The sequence below is a fragment of the Rattus norvegicus genome, chromosome 10 (assembly GCF_036323735.1).
Source record: "Rattus norvegicus strain BN/NHsdMcwi chromosome 10, GRCr8, whole genome shotgun sequence".
Lineage (NCBI taxonomy): Eukaryota > Metazoa > Chordata > Mammalia > Rodentia > Muridae > Rattus > Rattus norvegicus.
Genome location: NC_086028.1, coordinates 36,407,702 through 36,416,507, shown reverse-complemented (window position 1 = coordinate 36,416,507; position 8,806 = coordinate 36,407,702). Strand labels below are relative to the sequence as shown.

At 50.0% G+C, this 8,806-nt stretch overlaps 1 long non-coding RNA gene across 1 annotated transcript; it reads right to left on the bottom strand.

Annotated features, from left to right (window-relative positions):
* Window positions 1-356: 356 nt before the first annotated feature.
* On the bottom strand, window positions 357-8,663 carry LOC120095096 (uncharacterized). The gene is made up of 2 exons (XR_005490195.2): window positions 8,524-8,663; window positions 357-7,185 (listed from the first exon to the last, which is right to left on the bottom strand). It is a non-coding gene; the product is annotated as an uncharacterized LOC120095096 (long non-coding RNA).
* Window positions 8,664-8,806: the final 143 nt, after the last annotated feature.

The following is an 8,806-nucleotide window of genomic DNA, read 5'->3' as shown; positions in this document are numbered from 1 at the left end:
ATCAGCCTGATAAGAAGTACCAGGGGATGGTGACTGCAGAGTTAGTTAAGCAGCGCCTCTTGGGCCTGCCTTCTCTGACCTTTCTGTACCATACAGTCCTGCCAAGGGCAGCACAAAGGCCATGCCTTGAAAACTTCCTAAGGACTAGTGTGGTGAACTTCAGGCAGAGCTAGCAAGGTAAAGAGGCTGCTTTTCTCCCAAGTCTGGAGAGAGAAAGGGCTGGGCGGAAATAAGGCTGTGCCAGGCAGGCGAGGGTGTGTGCGGTTGTCTGGCTCTCCTGGGTGGGGCTGGGTGAAATGTTTGGGGATAGGCAGTGGCTGTCACATGGTCTAGCTGCCGGTTTGGGAAGGAAGCTGGGGGACTGGGCGGTGTGCCAGACACATCTGATCATTTACTGGGTTAGGGAAGCAGAACAGAATCGGGCTCCAGAGAAACTTCTGCCTTCCTACCAGATGTACAGGAGAGAGAGAGAAGGTGATGCCTGGAAGACTTTCAAAGGCTGTGGTACTTGGTGGAGAGTGGAGCCCAAGACCATGGAGGGCAGTGCTCAGGGCTGGGCCATCAGCCTGAGCACAGAGAGGCAAAGGGAGCAAGAAGTGTATGGCGGAGACCTCAGACACTGCAACCCAGCAGTCAAGCCTGGTGTTCCCCTCTCCTGCGGGAGCTGACGGAGGGTTCCACATTTTTTTTTTTTTTGCCCTGGATTTCATTTGAGGGGAGAAACAGGTGTTCTTCCTGCTTCCGTCACCCATGGCCAAGGGTGTCACAGCAAAGCAGAGAGAACGCCTGCCCATCGGCAGCCCTCAGCTTTGCTTTCTCATGCCTGTGGAAAGTCACACAGGAAAACAAACGCAGGGCGCCAGTGTAGCGCGTCAGTGTGGCGCAGCAGCAGAAAGCTTTCATGTCAGATTCAATCCCCTTGCTCAGGAGACAGAGGCGGGCGGATATCTGCGAATTAAAGGCCTGCTGGGGCTACATAACAAGTTCCAGACCAGCCAGGGCTATGGCGAGACCCTGCTTCAAGAAAATAAAAGAAGAAAAAATTAAGAGCAAGCAAATATACTTAGTATACGTAAAGCCCTGGCCTCACTTTCCCGTAAGCCCCAAATAAAAGCACGATTAGTACAACTTAAAATGTCTTCCCTACGATGTTTATAGGTGAAACACTATCATCTGTTCGGAAACAACCCAGGAAGGCTGAGGGTGAAGCTGGGAGTACACTTTGGTATGGGGTCTAACAGATATGAGGCTCTGGCTTGAATTCTTAGGAAAGGGGGCTAAATAACCACAAGTACCCACCTGTACCCACAGCTACTTGGGGTGCTGAGGTAGGATGGCTTGGGCCTAGGATTGCTAGTTGAAGGTCATCACCGACAAAGAAAAAAAACGTGTTTTATGTTTTTTAAGGTAGGGTCTCGCGTAGCCCGGGCTGGCCTAAATTCACTTGTAGTCAGGAATGACACATAAGAACCCAACGTCGTGGGGTTGGGGATTTAGCTCAGTGGTAGAGCACTTGCCTAGCAAACGCAAGGCCCTGGGTTCGGTCCCCAGCTCTGAAAAAAAAGAAAAAGGAAAAAAAAAAAAAAAAGAACCCAAGTTCGGGCTGGAGAGATGGTTCAGCGGTCAAGAGCACTGACTGCTCTTCCAGAGGTCCTGAGTTCAATTCCCAGCAACCACATGGTGGCTCACAACCATCTGTAATGGGATCCGATGCCCTCTTCTGGTGTGTGTGAAGTTATCGACAGTGTACCCACATACATGAAATAAATAAATAAATCTTTAAAAAAAAAAAAGAAGGAAAAGAAAGAATCCAAGGTCACTTTATTGAGGTGATATTTTCCCCTTCCTTTTAAAAACACTGAGGTAAACACACCTCAAATACCAAGTGCCACCTTAAGTGTGCTCAGTAGGATTGAGTGCGCCAACACTGCCTTATAGGTCAGACCCCCACCCCGGGTATTAAAACCTTGAGAGCCTGGAGACCAGGCTTCCGCAGCACTGGAGCCAAGCTCTGTGGCCATTTAGCCCGGCGACTCCTCCTGAACTGGCTGGTCCAGTTCTCCTGTGGCCTAGCTGGGCAGCCTGGACTTCCAGGGGCGGGTCTCACCGAGTCCTGCATGGCTCCTGCAGGTCTGAGCTGCCTGCCCTATAGCAGGCACCTGAGCATGTCCGGGCAGGTCTCAGCTTCCACCCACAGCTGCCTGGGGCTGCCCAGGTCACCAGGTCACCAAGGGAGGAAGGACTGCAGGGGAGGAGCCAAGTGAACGCTCCTCCAGCTCTGTGGACTGGGAGGACAATCCAAGATTACTTTCAGGCCAAGATGAGAGGACTGGACCCAGGGAAAGGGCAGCCATGGGCAAGATGGAGAATCAAGCACTATCCGTCAGCCTGCTCTTCCCAAAGATTGAGGTCCTTAGTGGCCTCCAACACAGCCCAGATCTTCTCTATCAGGCTCAAGGTTGACTCAGCTCCAAAGGGACAAGAGAGAGGAGGAAGGAGGGTGAGGAGTGAAGGGTGGGGGCTGCAGGGCTGTCAAGTCCCTGGACATCACACCGGTTCCTGCACCTGAGCAAACTTAAGCCAGTGATTATCCTGTTCTACAAAGCCAAGAGTCTGGGGCTCAGAAAGGTCACCAGGCAGTTACAAAACCAGGGTCCACAGCCAGAACCACCTCTCTTCCTTCTCCTCTTCCTGGTTAAAAAACATCCAGAAGTTCCTTTTGGGGCAGATAGTGCGTTAGAGAGGAGCATGGCCAACTTTCAAGTCACAGAGGAGTCTGCAGTGAGGACAAACGATCTCTCTGCCCTTCTAAAAGTTCTTGGTTGGTCAACTAATTAAGATACCGTTAGATTGGGGGCTGGGGATTTAGCTCAGTGGTAGAGCGCTTACCTAGGAAGCGCAAGGCCCTGGGTTCGGTCCCCAGCTCCGAAAAAAAGAACCCAAAAAAAAAAGATACCGTTAGATTAAAATGGGGAGAAGAGGGGCTGGAGAGGCGCTCGGCGATTAAGCACCTGCGGCTCCTCATACAGAGAATCTGAGTTTGGTTCCCAGCACCCGCATTGGGCAGCCCAGAGCTGCCAGTAACTCCAGCTCCAGAGGACATTTTGGCTTACTTGGGTACTGCACAGACATGAGGACATACACACAACCAGGCACACATACAGACACCACATTTCTTTTTTAAATTTTCTGTCTTTTTTTTTATTGGTGATTTTATTTATTTACATTTCAAATGTTATCCCCTTTCCTATTTTCCCCTCCACAAACTCCCTATTCCCTCCCCCACAGCGTTTCTTTTCCACAGGAGGAAACTGGAGGTGTAGCTTAGTAGAGTGCTTGCCAAGGCTCTGGATTCAATCTCTAGTACCAAGGCTGGGCATGGTGGCAAAGCTCTTTAGTCCCTGCACTCAAGAGGTAGTGGCGGAAGGATCAGAAGTTCAAGGTCTTCTGTTAGCCACAAAGGATGTTTACATGCATTCTCTGATGCACAAGACCTCCAGCTCAAAAAAGAAGAAACACTGCCAGGTGTGGTTGTGCAAACCTTTAGTCTCGACACTAGGGAGGCAGAGGTAGATGAATCTCTATGAGTTCGAGGCCAACCTTGTCTACATAGTGATGTCCAGGACAGCCAGGGCTATGTGGAGGCACTCTACCTCAAAACAAACAAATGCACAAACGGGAAAACCTGTGTTTCATTACAAAACAATTGGTGCTCTAGAACAGAATATGGGCTCTGGGCTCCCGGGATGGAAGGATGGACAGGCCACACATTTTGGGACGGTGAATGGAGGAGCTCTATAGTGATTAAATGTTGTCTTGGGGGTGCTGGAGAAATGGCTCAGTGCTTGTTCTTCCAGAGGTCCTGAGTTCAATTCCCAGCAACCACATGGTGGCTCACAACCATCTGTAATGAGATCTGATGCCCTGGTGTGTCTGAAGAGAGTGACAGTGTACTCTCACATACATAAAATAAATTTAAAAAAAAATGTTGTCTTGGTTATACAGAAGCTAGACGTGGTGGTGCACACCGGATCGGTAATCTCAGCACTACAGGAACAGAGGCAGGATTATGACTTCCAGGTCAATCTGGGCTAGATAGAAAGACCCTGTGTCAAAAACTAAAAATAGGGCTGTCCAGATGGTTCACTGGATAAAGGCTCTCCTGCTTGCTGTTCCCCAGGCCTCTGTTCAAAGGAGCCAGCACAGTCAGCTGTAATATGTCGGGATGGCATTTCCCAAACTCCTTCAAGACCTCGGAAGATTCTGTACTGGGCACCTATGTGCTCAGGGCAGGTTATTTTCTGGAAGTGACAAGACAGGACAAGTGACCCAGTGATGAGGGTGTGTGTGGTGAAAGAGCCAAGGAAGAGGCCAAGAGTGGCGACGTTGTGATCATTTTTATGTTGAGGGTGGGAAGATGGACTTTGAAGATGGTGGGTCACCCCCAAAACCAGCCAGTTACGAGGAAGAGACTGAAACAGCCCCTAGGATGCGGGCAGCAGCTGTGCCTAAGCCTGGTGGCAGGGCCAGTCTTGGGCTGAGACTGCGACACAGGCTTCGGAGAGCTGGAGACAAAATGTGTGGGCTAGAAGGCTCCTCTCGGGCAGATTGGAGAGGAGCCTAGGAAGGCTGTTGCAACTGTCAAGAAGAGAGGAGACGAGAGCAGGGGTGGCAGCCATAGATGGGATGAGTTCCTACTCAGCATGGGTAGCCCTAGGACCCTTACTGTCTTGGGCACTTGCAGGCAGCAGATAACTGAAGGAAGTTAAATTGTCCCAGGCTAGCCGATTCGGGAAATAGGTACACCCAGGGAATCTGGTTTTACTTCAGCCCTGGCCTGGTGCCCCAAGTGCCTCACTCCTTGGCATCTGAACAACATGGCCGGCATGCCAGATCCATAGGTTTGTCAGATGTGGGGACAAGATACTCACATATGTGTAAGCGCATGCATGATGAACTCAATACATGGACAGTTCATGGGTACATCCCCTCCCTGTCCACATGCATCTAGTCTCTTTCATGCTGTGAGACAAGCCTGCGGTGGGAGGAAAGCGGCCTCCTGATGGCCTCTGATCCCCTACCCCGTCCAGCCCACCTTCTCTCTACCTCAGAAAGGCAGATCCTTTCAGGCCCTCTAGCTCTGAGGTGTACTTAGGGATGATCATGTGCCCCCTCTGGATATTCCAGCCTTTTTCGTCAGAGAAAGCTGAGCCCAGGACACCCAAGAGTCTCATGCCTTGAAAACGCAGAGGAAGGCATAAGGAGGCTAGGGGTAGGGGACTATGTCTCACCCTACTTCTCTACAGAGTCGCCTGGTCCCATTTGCCTTGCCATCAAGGTAACAAGAGTTAACAGTCCCAAGGTTCAAAAGCCAGGCAGTATCTGTCAAGCCAGATCCTCCCCAGGGTTTTAGCAGTCTGTGGAGTCTCTAGCCTGTGCAAAGGATGGGACAGGTAGCCTGCTTCCTGACCTTCCCTCGATTCCCTGAATGACATCTCTCTTCAAAGGTCAGAAACAGGTTCTCTCCCTCCACTCCAGTCCCTCGGCTCCACATACCAGCCAGGATCCTTACCTGAAGGGCCAGTTCTGTGTGTTCTGTTCAGCAGGAGCCTCTGACCTAGTCCTTCCTGCTGGGAAGCCCGAGACACATCTACCATCCCTCTCTTCTGATAGCCTGGAATGGGGAAAGAACACTAGAGGGGGAGGGAGGAAGGAGGAAACCAGAACTTGGACAAGTTACTGAGGTTTGCAAATATAGAAGGGGTCCAGGGAGGGGAGAGAGGCTGCCTTGGCTATCATTGAAACCGAGTCATTTAAAGATGGGGCAGCTGAAATGATTCAATGGGCAAAGTCTTGGCTGTGCAAGCCTGAGGACCTGAGCTTGATCCTCCAGCCCATGTAGAGGTAGAGAGAGAGAAACAGACTTCACAAACTGTTCTCTGTCTGCCACCTGCATGCAAATGCATACACATCAACATACAACAAATACACACACAAGAATACCAACAACAATCATTACAAGTGTTTACAGAGCAAGGGAATTTGTAATCCCAGTATTTAGAGTATGGAAAGCAGGAAGATCAGGAGTTCAAAGCCATCCTCTGCTTCCGACTGAGCTCAAGGACAGCCTGCCCTGCAAAAGACCCTCCGTGTCTCAAACAAATAAAAAAAGAGTTTAGGGGGCTGGAGAGATGGCTCAATGGTTAGGAACACCGACTACTCTTCTAGCACCCACCTGGCAGCTCACAACTGTTTGTAACTCCAAGATCTGACACCTTCACCCAGACATATGTGCAGGCAAAAGACCAATGTACACAGAACAGAAGGATTTAGAATGCAAGCTTTGACTTCTTTCTCCTCAAGAATGTTCTCACCAAAACCAATCTATTCCTTATGACCATTTTGTGAACATTTCTGATCCTTGCTGCTGACAGACCTCCTTTGCCTGGGTGCCTATAACCCATCCTCCCTGCCTCAGTCAGCAAGCAGGGCTTGCCTCTACAGCACACAGTCCAACCTTGTGTACAAGTTCCCCCTTAGTCAGACAGATAAACTCCTGATTGCCCTATTTTCTTTCTTTTTTAAATTTGTATGAGTACAGTTTAGCTGTCAGACACACCAGAGGAGAGCATTGGATCTCATTACAGATGGCTGTGAGCCACCATGTGGGTGCTGGGAATTGAACTCAGGGACCTCTGGAAGAGCAGTCAGTGCTCTTAACTGCTTAGCCATCTCTCCAGCCCGATCTTCCTATTTTCTAAATTCTAAATATTAGGATTACAAATGTCCTAACTCTGCAAATACTTGCTAATCATTATTATTATTGTTATTCTTGTATATGTACTACAGAGAGAGGCTCTGCGGGATGATCCAGGAGGCACTTCTGGGCCAACACCTGTATGCCACCTTTGGCGAACTCTCAAGGCCCTGGCCTCCCTAGAGAGCTCCTCTACATCTGAACATGTCCAGATTTCTCCAACTCTGGGCTTCAGCACCATGAATATACCTTCCTGAGGAAACATTTAGAATTCTGTGCTTCTGCCAGGCTACTTACCCAGAGAGGGATTTCCTCAGGTCCCCAAGACTGTAAGTGTGCTCTTGCTGTCAATATTCATCTGTCTCAGGCAGCCCCTCTCCCCATATACCTGCAGCCCCTCCATCATTGAGCAGCTGTGAATACGTTTCCTTAAAGAGAAAGATCCATTGTTTAAAATTGTCTACAGTTGGGCTGGAGAGATGGCTCAGCGATTAAGAGCACTGACTGCTCTTCCAGAGATCCCGAGTTCAATTCCCAGCAACCACATGGTGGCTCACAACCATCTGTATTGAGATCTGATGCCCTCTTCTGGTGTATCTCAAAACAGCTACAGTGTACTCATATAAATAAAATAAATTAAAAAAAAATTATCTACGGTAGAAATAGAAAACAGAGGCGGCAAATCGGTCCCTGTTGAGCCACAACGATGTTTTGTTGTTTAAATAAAGTTGTTTTGCCTGATATAAAATCATCCATTTTAACTTAGGGTACTGGAAATTGAACCCAGGGTCTCAGGCAGCCTCTGAGAGCATGCTCTACCATTGAGGCGCACCCCAGGCCTTTATAAGACATTGTAAAAGGAAAGTGTTGTAGCCACCACCTGACACCAGAATGAAACCCCATAACTTGTGGTCTTTTGTGGGTTTCTTTGACTTAGCATCACTTCTTAGAGGTTTATCTGAGTTGTAGCATGAAACAGCATTTATTCCTTTTCTGTGGTAAATAATATTCCACCGTATGAGTAGACCACACTGTTTATCCTTTCTGGAGGTTTGATCTGTGCCTCTCCTTTGACTGTTAACGCACAGTATTGCTATGAACATTTGAGTGCAAGCACTTGTTGGCATACCTGACTTCAGTTTCTTTAGTCGTATACCCAGGAATGGAATTGCTATCCTGAATCTGTTGAACTTACTGTTTTAAAATCGTAAACAAACAAATTTATATGTATGTGCTCGCGTGAGCATATGTGCACCAAGTGCATGTAGTACCCCTAGAGGCCAAGGGGATACCCTGGAACTGGAGCTGCAAAGGGTTGTGAGCCACCGTGCGGTTGCTGGGAACCAAGCCCAGGTCCTCTGCTAGAGCAGCAAGTACTCTTAATCACTGAGCCATCTCGCCATTCACAACCCTTACCACCCCACCCCACCCCACCCCACCCTACCCCGCCTCACCTCACCCCCATGTATGTTTAACTTAGGGAAGAAAAGGTGTTCTAACTTCTTGATCTTGAACACGTTTGGGTGTCCAGCCTTCTGTTGTTTCTGTCCCCGCTACTGCCTTACCCAACCCACATGACTCATGTACACTATCAGTCTGGCCCCTAAAGGCATCTGAACCTGGCGCCCCTAGAAGGCTGCGGAGGCAAACCAACCACCCTCCAAAATAAAAGTCCAGCGGCTAACTAATGTAGGCGCGGACTACACCTCTTTGGCTCCTCAGAGCGCTTCTTGGGTTTATTCTCAAACGAGGAAAGTGGCGCTTACCTGAGAAAGAGGCGGCGGAGACCTGACCGACCCATCCCAGCAAGCCAGTTTGGAAGCTGGTTCTAGAAGGAAACCGGGCGAGGCGGGCGAGGCCCGGAGCTGGAGGAGGAGGAGCAGCCGGGCGGCGCGCGCTCTAGAGCCTCGTCCCGGCCGGGGTCTGCGGAGCTTCTGCACGCGAGCGAGCGCGCACCGGGGTGGCCACTGCACCGTGCTCAGCTAGCAGCGGGGACCCGGCCCCGCAGCACCCGGGAGCCCGGGAGGGGCTCAGGTCGCTCGGGGGCGG